At 38.2% G+C, this 20535-nt stretch overlaps 1 protein-coding gene and 1 pseudogene across 1 annotated transcript in view; one reads left to right on the top strand and one right to left on the bottom strand.

The window, feature by feature from the left end:
* The window catches only part of TMEM30A (transmembrane protein 30A), a 61724-nt gene that overhangs the window by 18347 nt on the left and 22842 nt on the right, over window positions 1-20535 (bottom strand). The window lies entirely within an intron of this gene.
* On the top strand, window positions 14994-15223 carry LOC119539605 (annotated as a pseudogene).

The following is a 20535-nucleotide window of genomic DNA, read 5'->3' as shown; positions in this document are numbered from 1 at the left end:
TTTGATTACATTTTTGTATACGGTCTGAGGTACGAGTCCACCTTCCTTCTTTTGTAAATGGAGATCCAGTTTTCTAGCACCATTTGTTGAAGAGACTATTCCTTCCCAATTGAGTGGTATCTGCCTCCTTGTCAAAAATTAGATGGCTAAAATGTGAACACTGATTTCAGAACCCTCAATTTTATTCCATTGGTCTGTATGTCTGTCCTTGTCCCAGTACCATGCAGTTATGATTATTATGGCTTTATAGTAAGTTTAAGATCAGGAAGCATGAGTCCCCCAACTTCGTTCTTCTTTTTCAAGATGACTTTGGTTATTTGGGTCCCATACTTTTCCAGTAAATTTGATAATTATGTTTTCCATTTCTGCAAAGAAGGTTGTTGGAATTTTATTTGAGATTTCATTGAATCTGTAAATAGCTTTGAGTTGAACTGACATCTTTACAATATTTAGTATCCCAATACATGAACTTGAATGTTCTCCCTTTTATTTAGGTCTCTGCTGACTTAAATCCTTGGTTAAACTTATTCCTGTATATCTGATTTTTTTTAGTTGCTATTGTGAATGGAATTTTTTTCTTGATTTCTTCTTCTGATAGTTTGTTATTAGTGTATAGGAACTACTGATTTCTAGGTGAACTTGTATCCCTGCCACTTTGCTGAATTCATTTAAATAGCTCCAGGAGCTTTGTTGTGGATTTTTCAGGATTTTCTGAACATAGTATTGTTCCGGTTTGCTAATGCTGCCATTATGCAAAATACCAGAAATGGACTGGCTATTATAAAGGGGGGTTATTTGGTTCTGAGGCCAAAGAAGTGGAACATCGATTTCTCCATTCTAATCTGTCAGTATCTGTTTCATATATTTTGGGGCTCTGCTGTTAGGTGATTATATATTTATAATTGTTACATCTTCTTGTTGAATTGACCCCTTTATCAGTATATAATGACTGTCTTTGTTCCTCATAACAGCTTTTTACTTAGTCTACTTTATTTTATATTAGTATAACTACCCTAGCTCTTCTTGGTCACTACTTGCTTAGTATATTTTTTTCCATCTGTTCTGGTTTGCTAATGCTACTGTTATGCAAAATATCAGAAATGGATTTGGCTTTTATAACAGGGATTTATTAAGTTACAAATTTACAGTTCTAAGGCCATAAAAGTGTCCAAACTAAGGCATCAACAAGAGGGTACCTTAACTGAAGAATGTCTGAGGGCATCCAGAAAATCTCTGTCTGCTGGGAAGGGACATGGCTGGCATCTGCTGGTCCTGGGTTGTGGTTTACCTCCTCTCTTAGCTCCTGTGCGCCCTTAGCTTAGCATCTCCAAATGTCCTTCTGTCCACAACTCCAAGCATCTCTGAGCATCTCCAAGTGTCAGCTCCCAAGCGTCTCTCCAAAAATCTCTCTCAGCTGCTCTTGGGGTGTTTCGTCCTCTCTCAGCTTCTCCAGAGCAAACTCTGGGCTAGCATGTCAAAGCATCAGCAAGCTTCTCTCCAGAAGTCTCTCTCAGCTGCTCTGAGCTCCTTCTGTTTTTGAGCTCTTTTATAGGACTCCAATGATTTAATTAAGACCCACCCTGAATGGGCGGGGTGCATATCTCCATGGAAAAAATTTAATCATAGATCTTGCCCACAGTTGACTGAGTCACATCTCCATGGAAACAATCAATCAAAAGATTAATCTCTGCCCTCACAAGATTGCATCAAGAATACGGCTTTTTGGGGGATATAATATATCCAAACTGGCACACCATTCTTTCACTTTCAACCTACCTATGTTTTTTTTATTTAAGGTGAGTTTCCTGTAAACAGCATACAGTTGGGTCATGCTTTTTTATCCATTCTGCCGATCTTTGCCTTTTGATAGGATAGGTTAATCCATTCCCATTTAAAGTCGTCACTAATATAGGACTTCCTTCTGTCATTTTGCTACTTAGTCTTTGTCTTGTACCTTATTTGACCTTCAATTCTTCCATTAATGCCTACTTTCATATTTATTTTAATTTTACGTATTGATGTTTTCTGGTTTTTTTACCCTCCTTCCTTTGGATGGACCATCATTTCCTGTTTCTTTGTCTTGTAATCTTTTTTACACCTGTATTTTTATATTTTATATATATTTATATATTTAAACATATAAACTTACAAATCATAAATACATAATATATATATTTAAAGTATATATGTTAAAGGGTAAACCCTGGGATTTATTCCCTGAGATGTCTGTTTCTTGAGTTTAACCAGCTGGTGTATGACAGATTTTCTTGAATGTCAGGAGCTAAAAAAAGACAAGCAAACCTAAGCAAAAAAACCTTTCACCATCTTTGCAAATTGGTTTCCTGTTAGCTGGTGCTCTCTGTCAGAGTTCAATTCTCCTATCAGGAAGGTCAGCCCAAGGTGAATGCAAAGTACAAGGTCCTCCTTGTGTTTTCTGGGCCTGGCTTGTCCTGGGCTTGTGCTTGCTAGGGACCTTAGGAGGTCTTCTATTTATAGAAGTTTGCATGCCCCCTCTACTTCCCTGGAAACAAACCTTCTCCCTCTCCTAGGTGTTCCACTGCCAATCTTCCTCAACTGTTTCTTATACTGTTTTGGTTGAGTCAAGCTATTTTTGCCAGAAAGGCAAATTTGGTGGGGATGGGGGGGTGGGGTGGAGACAACACTCTGGAGAGGAGTTCCTCAAGTCAGACTTTTCTAGTTGGAACAAGAGGAGTGCTGGTCAGCTCCAAGCTGTTGTGGGGAGGGGTTGAGGCTGGGACCAGGAACAGCACCAGAAGCTTCTTCCATGGTGTCCCAAGGCTGTTCTTTCTTGTCTTGGCTTTGCTCAACTAATGCAGCCCTTCCACATTTCTCTGCAGTGCTAAAGAAGTATACTGTCCTTAAGCCTCCTCCGCTACCTTCGTTCAGGCCCCAGAGATCCAAAGCAGCTAATCAAAAGCACTGATCAGCAATCAGTTCATGCCCCCACAAATCTTGGAGAAATGGATTTTTAAAACCCTTTCTTGCACCAGCAAGCAACCATGGGGCAAATTCCACTCCTGCCTGCTGAGAATGGGTGCTGGATGATGAGAACTGCTGCGTGGAGACAGCAATTTACTGGTATTTTCCATAATTTATCGGCCTCTTCCTCCTGCTCTTCTCTGGTTGCTGTACAATGTTCTTCTGGAATTCAGAGTTTTGAAATAATTGATTCAGATGGTTGTTTCAGTGGAGGGACTGATTTCTGAAGTTTCCTACTCCACCATCTTCCCACAATCCTGACTGTAATTGTCAAAAGGTACAAAAAATTTGAGTGTTTTTTGATTCCAGAAGAATCTGAAAAGATTGCTTTAAAAAATCATTATCATTAACATATTAAGCCTTATAATATACAAGACATGACATAAGGTACTAGGTAGATAAAAAAGCAATGCTACCTTATACTTGGTCAATACAGTTCACCCAACCTATCATATATATATATATTATCCTCAACAAATGCTATCACATTATCTCCATTTTACATAGAGAAAACACATTCAGGAACTGAATATCTGGTAATGTGTTGGAACCAGGGAGTTCTGACTCCAAGCCCAATGTTCCTTCTCCTTTCCCAAGAATAGTCAGTCTCCTTTAACCTCTAGTAGACTACTTTATCAAAGATAGCACATGAATACAAAGAAAACAACTATAAATGCCAAGTGGCAGATGGGATGGTATAGAAGGAAATAAGTACAAGAAGAATCAATACTTTCTCACAGAGAAGGAAGATTTGAACTGAGCCATAAAAGAAAGATAGAAAAAGCAGAATTGGGAGCATATGACAAGCAAAGAGTTAGAAAGGACAAGATATATTTAAAGACAATGATTATAAATACATTGGATTTATGGAGAGTTTTCATATTAGAAGGAAATGAGATTAGACTAAGAATGTAAGCTGGAGCCAAAATGATATACTATTTTTTGTCAGCTAGTATTGACTAAATCTGTGCTAAGTGCCAGGCATTATGATATGTACTTAATATGCATCATCTCATTTAAAATGTAAATAGCCCACTTTGCAAGGTTTTGATTTTCCTTAAACATGGAAACTGCCATTTAGGCAACTGTACATTTTCCTAAGATCACCCAGCTAGTAATTCTGAGGAAGAATTTGGACCCAGTCCTGCCTGTCTCCAACACCTATATACTCTTTCCAACCACATTATGCCCTCTCTCTCACACAATGGACATAGCAACCTTTCTAAGATACAACATTCTAAAGTACTTTCAACTTATGTCAAGAAATCTTTGTTGGGTAACTGTGATTTGTTCTTGTATTTTTTGGTTGTTGTTAAGCTTCCCAGGATCCAAACACACAAGGGTTGTGGAATTTCCAATTATAAGAGCTATTAAGGGGAGGCAGGTACCTCCCACTTCAAAAGCCAAAGGGACATATGAGTCCTTCCTCTCCCTAATCCCATGGCATCCAGTACAAAGGCACAAGATCTACACTCAGCAATCACACACTCCTACATAAATTGCTTAATCTTGGAAGAAAATGATAAGAGTAGATTGATTAAATTGGCAGTTAGAGCAGAAATCTAGCAGAGATAGCTCCGCAGCAGCTATGGCTTCTGGACCAGACTGTTTTTGCTTCCAACCTCTCTCACTTCCCACCTGTCTCCAAATCTGATTCTCTAGCCTTTTGATCAACTTTTTAAGAGAGCTACTCAATCCCCCTCTAATAAATTCCTTTCCTGTGTAAGCTCGTCAGAGTTGGTTACTATTGCTGACAGCAAAGTACTTGAAATCTAAAAGACCCTGAATCTCAAATTATCTTAAATACCCTTCAAGAAATAGAAAACTCAAGAGATTTTTGAGAAGAGTAACATAATCAAATACTTGCATAAGAACCATACAGAGAGAGGCGGGGCAAGATGGCAGACTGGTGAGCTGTATGTTTTAGTTACTCCTCCAGGAAAGTAGGTAAAAAGCCAGGAACTGCGTGGACTGGACACCACAGAGCAATCTGTCTTTGGGCATACTTCATACAACACTCATGAAAACGTGGAACTGCTGAGATCAGCGAAATCTGTAAGTTTTTGCGGCCAGGGGACCCGCGCCCCTCCCTGCCAGGCTCAGTCCCGTGGGAGGAGGGGCTGTCAGCTCTGGGAAGGAGAAGGGAGAATTGCAGTGGCTGCTCTTATCGGAAACTCATTCTACTTATTCAAACTCCAACCATAGATAGACTGAGACCAGACACCAGAGACTCTGAGAGCAGCCAGCCCAGCAAAGAGGAGACAGGCATAGAAAAAAAACAACACGAAAAACTCCAAAATAAAAGCAGAGGATTTTTGGAGTTCTGGTGAACACAGAAAGGGGAAGGGCGGAGATCAGGCCTTGAGGCGCATATGCAAATCCTGAAGCAAAGCTGATCTCTCTGCCCTGTGCACCTTTCCTTAATGGCCCTGGTTGCTTTGTCTATTAGCATTTCAATAACCCATTAGATCTCTGAGGAGGGCCGTTTTTTTTTTTTTTTTTTTTTTTAAATCCTTTTTGCTTTTCCTAAAACAATTACTCTAAGAAGCTCAATACAGAAAGCTTCAAAGAATTGAAATTTGGGCACGTCAAGTCAAGAGCAGAACTAAGAGAGCTCTGAGACAAAAGGCAATAATCCAGTGGCTGAGAAAATTCACTAAACAACACAACTTCCCAAGAAAAGGGGGGTGTCCGCTCACAGCGACCATCCTGGTGGACAGGAAACACTCCTGCCCATCGCCAGCCCCATAGCCCAGAGCTGCCCCAGACAACCCAGTGTGACGGAAGTGCTTCAAATAACAGGGACACACCACAAAACTGGGCGTGGACATTAGCCTTCCCTGCAACCTCAGCTGAATGTCCCAGAGCTGGGAAGGGGGAGCAGTGTGAATTAACAGAGCCCCATTCAGCCATCATTTGAGCAGACTGGGAGCCTCCCAACACAGCCCAGCAGCCCAGAACTGCCCTGGGGGGACGGCACTCACCTGTGACATAGCACAGTCATCCCTCATCAGAGGACCCGGGGTGCACAGCCTGGAAGAGGGGCCCACTTGCAAGTCTCAGGAGCCATACGCCAATACCAAAGACTTGTGGGTCAGTGGCAGAGACAAACTGTGGCAGGACTGAACTGAAGGATTAGACTATTGCAGCAGCTTTAAAACTCTAGGATCATCAGGGAGATTTGATTGTTAGGGCCACCCCCCCTCCCCGACTGCCCAGAAACACACCCCACATACAGGGCAGGCAACACCAACTACACACGCAAGCTTGGTACACCAATTGGGCCCCACAAGACTCACTCCCCCACTCACCAAAAAGGCTAAGCAGGGGAGATCTGGCTTGTGAAGAACAGGTGGCTCGTGGACGCCACCTGCTGGTTAGTTAGAGAAAGTGTACTCCACGAAGCTGTAGATCTGATAAATTAGAGATAAGGACTTCAACTGGTCTACAAACCCTAAAAGAACCCTATCAAGTTCAGCAAATGCCACGAGGCCAAAAACAACAGAAAATTATAAAGCATATGAAAAAACCAGACGATATGGATAACCCAAGCCCAAGCACCCAAATCAAAAGATCAGAAGAGACACAGCACCTAGAGCAGCTACTCAAAGAACTAAAGATGAACAATGAGACCATAGTACGGGATATGAAGGAAATCAAGAAGACCCTAGAAGAGCATAAAGAAGACATTGCAAGACTAAATAAAAAAATGGATGATCTTATGGAAATTAAAGAAACTGTTGACCAAATTAAAAAGATTCTGGACACTCATAGTACAAGACTAGAGGAAGTTGAACAACGAATCAGTGACCTGGAAGATGACAGAATGGAAAATGAAAGCATAAAAGAAAGAATGGGGAAAAACATTGAAAAACTCGAAATGGATCTCAGGGATATGATAGATAATATGAAACGTCCGAATATAAGACTCATTGGTGTCCCAGAAGGGGAAGAAAAGGGTAAAGGTCTAGGAAGAGTATTCAAAGAAATTGGTGGGGAAAACTTCCCAAATCTTCTAAACAACATAAATACACAAATCATAAATGCTCAGCGAACTCCAAATAGAATAAATCCAAAAAAACCCACTCCGAGACATATACTGATCACACTGTCAAACATAGAAGAGAAGGAGCAAGTTCTGAAAGCAGCAAGAGAAAAGCAATTCACCACATACAAAGGAAACAGCATAAGACTAAGTAGTGACTACTCAGCAGCCACCATGGAGGCAAGAAGGCAGTGGCACGATATATTTAAAATTCTGAGTGAGAGGAATTTCCAGCCAAGAATACTTTATCCAGCAAAGCTCTCCTTCAAATTTGAGGGAGAGCTTAAATTTTTCACAGACAAAGAAATGCTGAGAGAATTTGCTAACAAGAGACCTGCCCTACTGGAGATACTAAAGGGAGCCCTACAGACAGAGAAACAAAGACAGGACAGAGAGACCTGGAGAAAGGTTCAGTACTAAAGAGATTCGGTATGGGTACAATAAAGGATATTAATAGAGAGAGGGAAAAATATGGCAAACATAATCCAAAGGATAAGATGGCCGATTCAAGAAATGCCTTCACGGTTTTAACATTGAATGTAAATGGATTAAACTCCCCAATTAAAATATATAGATTCGCAGAATGGATCAAAAAATATGAACCATCAATATGTTGCATACAAGAGACTCATCTTAGACACAGGGATACAAAGAAACTGAAAGTGAAAGGATGGAAAAAAATATTTCATGCAAGCTACAGCCAAAAGAAAGCAGGTGTAGCAATATTAATCTCAGATAAAATAGACTTCAAATGCAGGGATGTTTTGAGAGACAAAGAAGGCCACTACATACTAATAAAAGGGGCAATTCAGCAAGAAGAAATAACAATCGTAAATGTCTATGCACCCAATCAAGGTGCCACAAAATACATGAGAGAAACATTGGCAAAACTAAAGGAAGCAATTGATGTTTCCACAATAATTGTGGGAGACTTCAACACATCACTCTCTCCTATAGATAGATCAACCAGACAGAAGACCAATAAGGAAACTGAAAACCTAAACAATCTGATAAATGAATTAGATTTAACAGACATCTACAGGACATTACATCCCAAATCACCAGGATACACATACTTTTCTAGTGCTCACGGAACTTTCTCCAGAATAGATCATATGCTGGGACATAAAACAAGCCTCAATAAATTTAAAAAGATTGAAATTATTCAAAGCACATTCTCTGACCACAATGGAATACAATTAGAAGTCAATAACCATCAGAGACTTAGAAAATTCACAAATACCTGGAGGTTAAACAACACACTCCTAAACAATCAGTGGGTTAAAGAAGAAATAGCAAGAGAAATTGCTAAATATATAGAGACGAATGAAAATGAGAACACAACATACCAAAACCTATGGGATGCAGCAAAAGCAGTGCTAAGGGGGAAATTTATAGCACTAAACGCATATATTAAAAAGGAAGAAAGAGCCAAAATCAAAGAACTAATGGATCAACTGAAGAAGCTAGAAAATGAACAGCAAACCAATCCTAAACCAAGTACAAGAAAAGAAATAACAAGGATTAAAGCAGAAATAAATGACATAGAGAACAAAAAAACAATAGAAAGGATAAATATCACCAAAAGTTGGTTCTTTGAGAAGATCAACAAGATTGACAAGCCCCTAGCTAGACTGACAAAATCAAAAAGAGAGAAGACCCATATAAACAAAATAATGAATGAAAAAGGTGACATAACTGCAGATCCTGAAGAAATTAAAAAAATTATAAGAGGATATTATGAACAACTGTATGGCAACAAACTGGATAATGTAGAAGAAATGGACAATTTCCTGGAAACATATGAACAACCTAGACTGACCAGAGAAGAAATAGAAGACCTCAACCAACCCATCACAAGCAAAGAGATCCAATCAGTCATCAAAAATCTTCCCACAAATAAATGCCCAGGGCCAGATGGCTTCACAGGGGAATTCTACCAAACTTTCCAGAAAGAACTGACACCAATCTTACTCAAACTCTTTCAAAACATTGAAAAAAATGGAACACTACCTAACTCATTTTATGAAGCTAACATCAATCTAATACCAAAACCAGGCAAAGATGCTACAAAAAAGGAAAACTACCGGCCAATCTCCCTAATGAATATAGATGCAAAAATCCTCAACAAAATACTTGCAAATCGAATCCAAAGACACATTAAAAAAATCATACACCATGACCAAGTGGGGTTCATTCCAGGCATGCAAGGATGGTTCAACATAAGAAAAACAATCAATGTATTACAACACATTAAAAACTCGAAAGGGAAAAATCAATTGATCATCTCAATAGATGCTGAAAAAGCATTTGACAAAATCCAACATCCCTTTTTGATAAAAACACTTCAAAAGGTAGGAATTGAAGGAAACTTCCTCAACATGATAAAGAGCATATATGAAAAACCCACAGCCAGCATAGTACTCAATGGTGAGAGACTGAAAGCCTTCCCTCTAAGATCAGGAACAAGACAAGGATGCCCGCTGTCACCACTGTTATTCAACATTGTGCTGGAAGTGCTAGCCAGGGCAATCCGGCAAGACAAAGAAATAAAAGGCATCCAAATTGGAAAAGAAGAAGTAAAACTGTCATTGTTTGCAGATGATATGATCTTATATCTAGAAAACCCTGAGAAATCAACGATACACCTACTAGAGCTAATAAACAAATTTAGCAAAGTAGCGGGATACAAGATTAATGCACATAAGTCAGTAATGTTTCTACATGCTAGAAATGAACAAACTGAAGAGACACTCAAGAAAAAGATACCATTTTCAATAGCAACTAAAAAAATCAAGTACCTAGGAATAAACTTAACCAAAGATGTAAAAGACCTATACAAAGAAAACTACATAACTCTACTAAAAGAAATAGAAGGGGACCTTAAAAGATGGAAAAATATTCCATGTTCATGGATAGGAAGGCTAAATGTCATTAAGATGTCAATTCTACCCAAACTCATCTACAGATTCAATGCAATCCCAATCAAAATTCCAACAACCTACTTTGCAGACTTGGAAAAGCTAGTTATCAAATTTATTTGGAAAGGGAAGATGCCTCGAATTGCTAAAGACACTCTAAAAAAGAAAAACGAAGTGGGAGGACTTACACTCCCTGACTTTGAAGCTTATTATAAAGCCACAGTTGCCAAAACAGCATGGTACTGGCACAAAGATAGACATATAGATCAATGGAATCAAATTGAGAATTCAGAGATAGACCCTCAGATCTATGGCCGACTGATCTTTGATAAGGCCCCCAAAGTCACCGAACTGAGCCATAATGGTCTTTTCAACAAATGGGGCTGGGAGAGTTGGATATCCATATCCAAAAGAATGAAAGAGGACCCCTACCTCACCCCCTACACAAAAATTAACTCAAAATGGACCAAAGATCTCAATATAAAAGAAAGTACCATAAAACTCCTAGAAGATAATGTAGGAAAACATCTTCAAGACCTTGTATTAGGAGGCCACTTCCTAGACTTTACACCCAAAGCACAAGCAACAAAAGAGAAAATAGATAAATGGGAACTCCTCAAGCTTAGAAGTTTCTGCACCTCAAAGGAATTTCTCAAAAAGGTAAAGAGGCAGCCAACTCAATGGGAAAAAAATTTTGGAAACCATGTATCTGACAAAAGACTGATATCTTGCATATACAAAGAAATCCTACAACTCAATGACAATAGTACAGACAGCCCAATTATAAAATGGGCAAAAGATATGAAAAGACAGTTCTCTGAAGAGGAAATACAAATGGCCAAGAAACACATGAAAAAATGTTCAGCTTCACTAGCTATTAGAGAGATGCAAATTAAGACCACAATGAGATACCATCTAACACCGGTTAGAATGGCTGCCATTAAACAAACAGGAAACTACAAATGCTGGAGGGGATGTGGAGAAATTGGAACTCTTATTCATTGTTGGTGGGACTGTATAATGGTTCAGCCACACTGGAAGTCAGTCTGGCAGTTCCTTAGAAAACTAGATATAGAGCTACCATTCGATCCAGCGATTGCACTTCTCGGTATATACCCGGAAGATCGGAAAGCAGTGACACGAACAGATATCTGCACGCCAATGTTCATAGCAGCATTATTCACAATTGCCAAGAGATGGAAACAACCCAAATGTCCTTCAACAGATGAGTGGATAAATAAAATGTGGTATATACACACGATGGAATACTACGCGGCAGTAAGAAGGAACGATCTGGTGAAACATATGACAACATGGATGAACCTTGAAGACATAATGCTGAGCGAAATAAGCCAGGCACAAAAAGAGAAATATTATATGCTACCACTAATGTGAACTTTGAAAAATGTAAAACAAATGGTTTATAATGTAGAATGTAGGGGAACTAGCAGTAGAGAGCAATTAAGGAAGGGGGAACAATAATCCAAGAACAGATAAGCTATTTAACGTTCTGGGGATGCCCAGAAATGACTATGGTCTGTTAATTTCTGATGGATGTAGTAGGAACAAGTTCACTGAAATGTTGCTATATTATGTAACTTTCTTGGGGTAAAGTAGGAACATGTTGGAAGTTAAGCAGTTATCTTAGGTTAGTTGTCTTTTTCTTACTCCCTTGTTATGGTCTCTTTGAAAGGTTCTTTTATTGTATGTTTGTTTTCTTTTTAACTTTTTTTTTCATACAGTTGATTTAAAAAAGAAGGGAAAGTTAAAAAAAAAAAAAAAAAGAAAAAAGACAAACAAGGAAAAAAAAAAAAAAAGATGTAGTGCCCCCTTGAGGAGCCTGTGGAGAATGCAGGGGTATTCGCCTACCCCACCTCCATGGTTGCTAACATGACCACAGACATAGGGGACTGGTGGTTTGATGGGTTGAGCCCTCTACCATAAGTTTTACCCTTGGGAAGACGGTTGCTGCAAAGGAGAGGCTAGGCCTCCCTGTATTTGTGCCTAAGAGTCTCCTCCTGAATGCCTCTTTGTTGCTCAGATGTGGCCCTCTCTCTCTGGCTAAGCCAACTTGAAAGGTGAAGTCACTGCCCTCCCCCCTACGTGGGATCAGACACCCAGGGAAGTGAATCTCCCTGGCAACGTGGAATATGACTCCCGGGGAGGAATGTAGACCCAGCATCGTGGGATGGAGAACATCTTCTTGACCAAAAGGGGGATGTGAAAGGAAAGGAAATAAGCTTCAGTGGCAGAGAGATTCCAAAACGAGCCGAGAGATCACTCTGGTGGGCACTCTTACGCACACTTTAGACAACCTTTTTTAGGTTCTAAAGAATTGGGGTAGCTGGTGGTGGATACCTGAAACTATTAAACTACAACCCAGAACCCATGAATCTCGAAGACAGTTGTATAAAAATGTAGCTTATGAGGGGTGACAGTGGGATTGGGAATGCCATAAGGACCAAACTCCACTTTGTCTAGTTTATGGATGGATGTGTAGAAAAGTAGGGGAAGCAAACAAACAGACAAAGGTACCCAGTGTTCTTTTTTACTTCAATTGCTCTTTTTCACTCTAATTATTATTCTTGTTATTTTTGTGTGTGTGCTTATGAAGGTGTCAGGGATTGATTTAGGTGATGAATGTACAACTATGTAATGGTACTGTAAACAATCGAAAGTACAATTTGTTTTGTATGACTGCGTGGTATGTGAATATATCTCAATAAAATGATGATTAAAAAAAAGCAAAAAAAAAAAAAAAAAGAAAAGAACCATACAGATTAAAAGAGGGTTTAGGAGATAAGACTTTAATGATTACATCACGTCCATCATAATGTAATCACTGATTCACATAATAATTACTGAATGCCTATAGGATCTTGGCAATGGGGATTTGGCCTTGTACCTGACCGCATGGAGCTTAGTGTCTATTAAAGAAAATAGTCTTTAAGAAGTAATTATAATAAAATGGCAAGAATGTTTCATAAGTACAGGTACTATAGAAACACATAACCTAGTCTAGTTGTCAGCAAATTTCTCCATAAGAGCAGGTGTTATCTCGAGGGAAACAGTATTAAGAGGGACTACATACCTGACTGATGGCTAAGCACATGAATAAACCCAAAAGATATATGAAATCAGGCTTAAGTTTTGAATTAAAGATAAAGAACTAAGAATCAATAAGGGTTTCTCCAGTTAAAGCAACTGGCAATTGGTAATAAAGAAAATTAAGGTCTCATTTTAAGAAGTGTGTACTGGGGGTAGGGGTGGAGATTAGATTGCAGAGTAGAAAGTAAATGGGTAGATTTTGTGACTCTGAGTCACTCTAAGCTAGAACAGCATGGCTTTATAATCCAGGTGACAAAATGTGGATTGAGCCATGGAGAGCCATTCCAGCACTACTCCGGAATTCCTGGTAATGACAGTATTAAAAGCTTCAAGAGGTGACAACATCCTTCGCACAGACACTGGAACACACATGAGGAATAGCAATGCCAGCAGCAACAAAGAAGCTTTTTCAGGTGACATCAGGTACAGCAAACATTAGCTACGAGATAGGAAGATCAAGACATTAACCCTGCTCTAGGTCACTAGGGCAGATAATACTTCGGTTTTATGAGCCAAACTAACAATATTGGTATGATACCATGGTGGAAAATTGTTCTGCTTTGTAACAAAAGATCTCAGGCACAAAGAGAAAGTGGTAGGGGCTAAACAACTGCACATGTTCTTGCTTCAGAGGAAGTAATACTAGTTACACTGCTTCCTACTCAAGAGTCAAAAATGAGCAAAATCACTGAGTTTTCCCCAGAAGTTACTTCTATTGTAGACTAAGCAATTTGTTTAATTTGGGCCCTGGCAGAAGAGAAGATGGGCATGGATTATGAAAGTGAGAAAAGTAAAAGGGGTACAATAAGGCAGCTGAGTATCCTGTAGTACTGAACAACATTTTTACAAAGTATTTAAAATGTTTCCTTTTCATTAACTATATAAAACATCAATGTAGAAAAATCCCTAAAAAAGGTAAACAAGACAGCATCAAATTAACCTAACTACTCTAAAAAATAATGATCATCAGGAAAACGGGAAAGGGTAAAATAAACATTCATATTTAATTCAGAGCCTCATAAAAGTTGAGAGTTGAAATGAATTTTTTTAAAAAATTCAGTCATTCTAGATCATTTTACTTTTGAAGATCAGTTCAAAAAGAATAATCAAAAGCACAGCTCTAAATTCAAAGCCACAGTAAAAGGTCAATCCTTTATATACTAAAAGCATTCTACAGGTCATATGAAATGTTATATGATTCTGTAGAGTATGCGAGTGGGAACTGTAAGGTTTATACTTAATACATAATTGCAAACTATCTTTGAAGAACAGATTACAATAGCAAAACCAGCTGTTATTCCCCAAAGGCCTACTCCATGCCAGAACTGTTCTTAGCCCTGTATAGATGAGGAAACTGAGATTCAGAGATTAAATGACTGCCCAAGACCAAAGAGCTATAATGAGATGGAATCAGATGTGTCTAGCTGCAAAGATGCTTTTCTTTCCAGTACACTGTGCTGCTACTTCCCGTTTCTTCAATAATATGTACTTTATGATAATTTAGAAATATGGAAGTCAATTTAGAAGACATTTATTTCAAAATAAAATTGGCATCAGTCAATAATATGCTCATGTTATAAACCGTGCTACTAAATCTTCATATTTTTTTAATCTACAAGTGAGATTTAAAAAACAACTTTGTTATAGTAAACAAATGTCCTAGGGCTAGCAATTATAAAAGAGTTTAAAATAGAATTTTATAAAATGAATTTTCATACACAAAGTTTTTATATATGTCATTTAACTCATTTCTACAAATACAGAAATTCCAACTTAAAGTTTCAGTTTACCTCTCAAAAATCTTACTACGGTTCTAATTTGTAAAAATTGCCAAGGGCAGAATTAGTGAAAATGGCTTTATTAATTTATATTCTAACCTATAGGACAGGGCAGACCAAAGGAACAAATAATCAATTCGTATGAATAAAGCAGGGCTTTTAGACTCGGTGGTGGCCACTGCGCAGACCGGACTCCTCTCGCTCTCACGCCTCCCTAGGCTTCCTCTACAACCATGTCTGACAAACTCAATATGGCTGAGATTAAGAAATTCGATAAGTCGAAATTGAAGTCGACAGAAACGCAAAAGAAAAATACACTGCCTTCCAAACAAACGATCGAACGGGAGAAGCAAGCAGGCGAATTGTCATGAGGTGTGAGCCGTCCATATGCACTGCTACATTCCACAAACACTGCCCTCTTATTTTACTTCTTTTAGTTGTTAACTTTGTAAAATGCAAAGAGGTTGGATCAAGTTTAAATGACTGTGCTGCCCCTTTTCACATCAAAGAATTGAGAACTACTGACAAGGAAAGCCGTGCCTGCCTCTCCCATCTGCCTGTCTGGCTGGCAGGGTAGGAAAAGAACCTGCATGTTGGTGAAGGAAGCAGCTGGGTGGGACGACAGTGAATCTAGAGTAAAAGCAAAGCTGGTCCAAGATGCCCTACAGGCTGTAAAATGCAGTTTAATCAGAGTGCCATTTTTTTTGTTGTTGTTCAAATGATTTTAATTATTGGAATGCACAATTTTTTAATATGCAAATAAAGTTTTAAAATCTGAAAAAAAAAAGCAGGGCTTTTTATTTTGAAGAAGTATATGGTCTTTTTCACATGAAATGTTTTTCAATAGTCATATAAATTATAGTTGTATGTTCAAATGTTAGTGGCCTTTGCTTTTGTCTTCAGTGGTACTTCCAGACAATATCTTCATGCTGCCTCACATCATGTATCACCCTTAACGCCAACCTTCTCTAAATCATCACTGTTCTTACCTCTACCCCTCCCCTATTTTTATATTCTTAGCTGTATTTACTTGGTTTATTTCTTCCATCCACTTGAAAGCCCTACCATACTGATCTATTTCAAATCCAGGGGGTCTTTTAAAAATCAGTTAAGTTACACATCTACGATTTGTGAACTTTTTTTATGTCATCCTTCACTAAAAACTTGACTTAAAAAAAACCCATAGTGATTGTACTGAGTTTCATTCATTCATTCATTCATACATTCAGTCAAACATTTGAGTCCCTGTGAGGCACTGTTCCACAGGCTGGGAAAACAAATTGGAAAAATATATTGGCTGTGCCATAAAAGAACTTACAGACTAGTGGGGTAGAAAGTGATGTTAAACAATAATTACAGGATAGAATGTGATAATATTATGACATGCCATAAACTAGAACCCATGAAACCTGGGAAAAGCACATATCAGGGACAAAATGGGAGGAATCAGGGGAGACTTTCTGTAGTACTGACAAGAACTAAATTTGAAAAACATGTAAAGTTGCTTGAATAAGAAAAGGCCATTTCAGGCAGATCTACCAGCATGCCACATTCTGGCAACAACAGTAATCTGCTATGGCTAGACCAAAGGGTAGGGAACTGGTAGCAGATGAGGCCAGAGAAATATTAAGTAGGCTATCAGGAAGAAAATAAACTACTACATTAAAAGGTTTAAACATTACCCTGAAAGCTAGGGGGAGCCATAAAATATTTTTTAAGCAAAAGAATGAAATATCCATACTAGCCTTTTAAAAATATCACTTTGACAGCAATGTTCCGAGAGACAGACAGGAATGCCAGATTAGAGATAGAGAAAGACAGAATGCTACTGCAATAATCCAGGTGAGAAATGTTGAGAACACAAACTGAGAATGCAGCAGTGGCCAGAGCACTCAGGCAAGAGAAAGAAATAAAAGGCATCCAAATTGGAAAGGATGAAGTCAAATGATCCCTATTGGCAGATGATATGATTGTACATACATATATAAAGAAAATCCCAGAGAATCCACAAGAAAGCTACTAGAACCAGTAAACAAATTCAGTAAAGTTGCAGAATACAAGATAAACATGCAAAAGTCAGGTGGGTTCCTACATACAAGTAACAAACAGTTTGAAAAGGAAATTAAAAAAAAAAAATTCCATTTACAAGAGCATCTAAAAGAATAAAATACCTGGGAATAAGTTTAAACAAGGAGGTGAGGGAATTGTACACTGAAAACTATAAAACACTGCTGATTGCTTGGCTGAAACTTATGGTTGTAAAGGGAAGGCTAAACCCACCTATAATCATGCCTAGGAATCAGCTCCAGAGAACCTCTTTTGTTGCTCAAACGTGGACTTTCTCTCTCTAAGCCTAACTCTGCAAATAAATTTATCATCCTCCCCTGATGTAGGACAGGACCCCCAAGATGAATGAGCCTTCTTCGTGATGTGGGACGTGAATTCCAGGAATAAGCCTGACCTAGCATCGAGGGATTGCGAGTAACTTTTTGATTAAAAAGGGGAAAGGAAAGGCAACAAAATAAGGTTTTAGTGGCTAAGAGAGTTCAAATAGAGGCAAGAGGATGTCCTGGAGGTTACTACTATGCACGCTCCACCTAGATATGTCAAATGACCACAATATGATAAGCCCAAGTCAACAATAGTCCTGAAAACCTTAAAGAATAGCCGGATCCCTAGATATGTCAAATGACCACAATATGATAAGCCCAAGTCAACAATAGTCCTGAAAACCTTAAAGAATAGCCGGATCCCTATCTGGGACGCTATAAAAGTTTCACTCAATAAGTTTATTCTTCAGAGACTTAAATCCTTTAGAGTGCTCATATGCCAGCTAAGTCCCAACACCCAGAGGCACTAGCCTCTTCAAGAACATCAACTAGATGCATCCCCTTTGCTCATAAAGTTGACACTCCTTTTCAACATGAACAGGTTACGGTGATCACTACCTAAACATCCCTGAAGATCAGGAAAGTGATTAAACTAGAGGAAGGGGTAGCAAGACAAGATGGAATTTAGCAAAGGATTATGAATACTGAATATTTATATAATTTTCTTTTTCTTAGTTGCTAGGGTCCTTCCTAGAAGGAAAGAATTAAAATGGTTGAACTGTAACACATAGCATCCTTTGCAATTTGTTCTATAGCCATTTGTTAAATGGTAATTTGAAAGCTATACCTTTTTGTATATATATATGTTACATCTCACAATAAGGAAATAAGTGAAACTATAGTACTATAACTCATAACAACTTTGGAAATTTCTTACATATCTACTTGTTAAATCATACTTTAAAAGATATTCCCTTTGTGTAATTTATATTTCATAATGAGGAAATAACTGAAACTATTGAACTGTAACCTATAATATTTTTTGAAATTTGCTAACTAGTTGTTACACTGCACTTGGAAAGTTATCACTTCTGTGTATGTATGTTATATTCAACAATAAAAAAAAGATTAAAAAAAAAACTGTTGAAATTAAAGAAGACTTAAATAAATAGAAAGGCAGCCCATGTTCATGAATTGGAAGATCTGATAGTTAGGATGCCCATTCTGCTTAAAGGGATCTACAAATTCAATGCAATCCTGACCAAAATTCCAGCAGGCTTTATGCAGAAATGGAAAAAGCTAATCCTCAAATTCATGTGGAATTGCAAGGGGGCCCAAATAGCCAAAACAATCTTGAAAAAGAACAAAGTTGGAGAGCTCACACTTTTAGATTTCAAAACTTACTACAAAGCTACAATAATTACAACACTGTGGTACTGGTGTAAGGATAGGCATATAGACCAACGGAATAGAATTGAAAGTCCAGAATTCAATCCACACATCAATGGCCAGTTGATTTTCAACAAAGATGCCAAATCCATTCAACGGGGAAAGAACGGTCTCATTAACAAATGATGCTGGGACAACTGGAAATCCACATACAAAAGAATGAACATGAGGGGAGTGAATCTCCCTGGCAATGTGGAATACGACTCCTGGGGAAGGGAATGTAGACCTGGCATGGTGGGATGGAGAACATCTACTTGACCAAAAGGGGGAAGTGAAAGGAAATGAAATAAGCTTCAGTGGCAGACAGAGTCCAAAAGGAGCCAAGAGGTCACTCTGGTGGGCACTCTTACACACAATATAGACAATCCTTTTTAGGTTCTAATGAATTGGAATAGCTAGCAGTAAATACCTGAAACTATCAAACTACAACCCAGAACCCATGAATCTTGAAGACGATTGTATAAAAATGTAGCTTATGAGGGGTGACAATGTGACAGTGAAAGCCACATGGACCACATTCCCCTCTGTCTAGTTTATGGATGGATGAGTAGAAAAATGGGGGAAGGAAAACAAACAAACAAACAAACAAAGGCACCCAGTCTTCTTTTTTTTACTTTAATTGCCCTTTTTCACTTTAATTATTATTCTTGTTAATTTTGTGTGTGGTAATGAAGATGTCAGGGATTGATTTTGGGGATAAATGCACAACTATGTAATGGTACTGTGAACAATCGAATGTACGATTTGTTTTGTATGACTGCATGGTATGTGAATATATCTCAATAAAATGTATTTAAAAAAAAAAAGAACAAATGTGGAGTCCTACTTCTCACCATATATAAAAATTAATTCAAAATGGATCAAAGACCTAAATATAAGAGCTAATATTATATCTGGGGACATAATATATACAAACCAACACACTACCCATTAGAGAAATGCAAACTAAAACTACAATGAGATACTACTTCACACCCAATAGGATAGCTATCATTAAAGAAACTGAAAAGAACAAGTATTGGCGAGGACGTGGAGAAACAGGAACCCTTGTACATTGTTGGTGGGAATACAAAATGGTACAGCCACTGTGGAAAACAGTCTGGTGGTTCCTCAGAAAATTAAACATGGAATTACCATACGACATGGTAATTCTACTCCTAGGTATATACCCAAAAGAACTGAAAGTAGGGACTGTACCAGATATTTGTACAATGTTTATCACAGCATTATTCACAATAGCCAAAAAGTGGCAGCAACCCAAGTATCCATAAGCAGATGAATGAATAAACAAAATGTGATATGTACATACAATGGAATACTATTCAGCTGTAAAAAGAAGTAAAATGCTGCTACATGCAATACTATGGATGAACCTCAAAGACATTATGTTGCATGAAATAAACCAGATAAAAGGAAAATACTGTATGACTTTTCTTATATGAATACTCAAAATAAGCAAATTCATAGAGCTAGAAAGCAGAATAGTGGTCACAAGGAGTGGGAGGAGGGGGGAATGAGGAGTTATTGCTAAATGAGTATGAGTTTTGGTTTTTAAGAAGATGAAAATCGTCTGGAAATAGATGGTGGTAAAAGTGACACAGTACTGTCAGTGTACTTAATGTCAAAGAATTGTCCACTTCAAACGGTTAAAAATTTTTTTAAGTTATGAATATTTTACCACAATTAAAAAAAAAAAAAAAAGAATGCCACAATGGAGAACCAATCAAGATGGCAGAATGAGACACTTTAGGGCTCCGTTCCGCAACATCTTTAAACAACCAGCCCAAACTGGCAGAGCCATCTTTCTAAAGGCTTCAGAAAACAGTTAAAAGGATTACAGTAATAGAGTCAGAGCCAAATCAAGTAAAGGGTTACTTAAAAGCAGTAGGATGTCCTGGAGTCCT

Source organism: Choloepus didactylus, chromosome 7 (genome assembly GCF_015220235.1).
Source record: "Choloepus didactylus isolate mChoDid1 chromosome 7, mChoDid1.pri, whole genome shotgun sequence".
Classification (NCBI taxonomy): domain Eukaryota; kingdom Metazoa; phylum Chordata; class Mammalia; order Pilosa; family Megalonychidae; genus Choloepus; species Choloepus didactylus.
The sequence above is the reverse complement of the archived record's forward strand: the minus strand, read 5'-3'. Positions and strand labels throughout refer to the sequence as shown.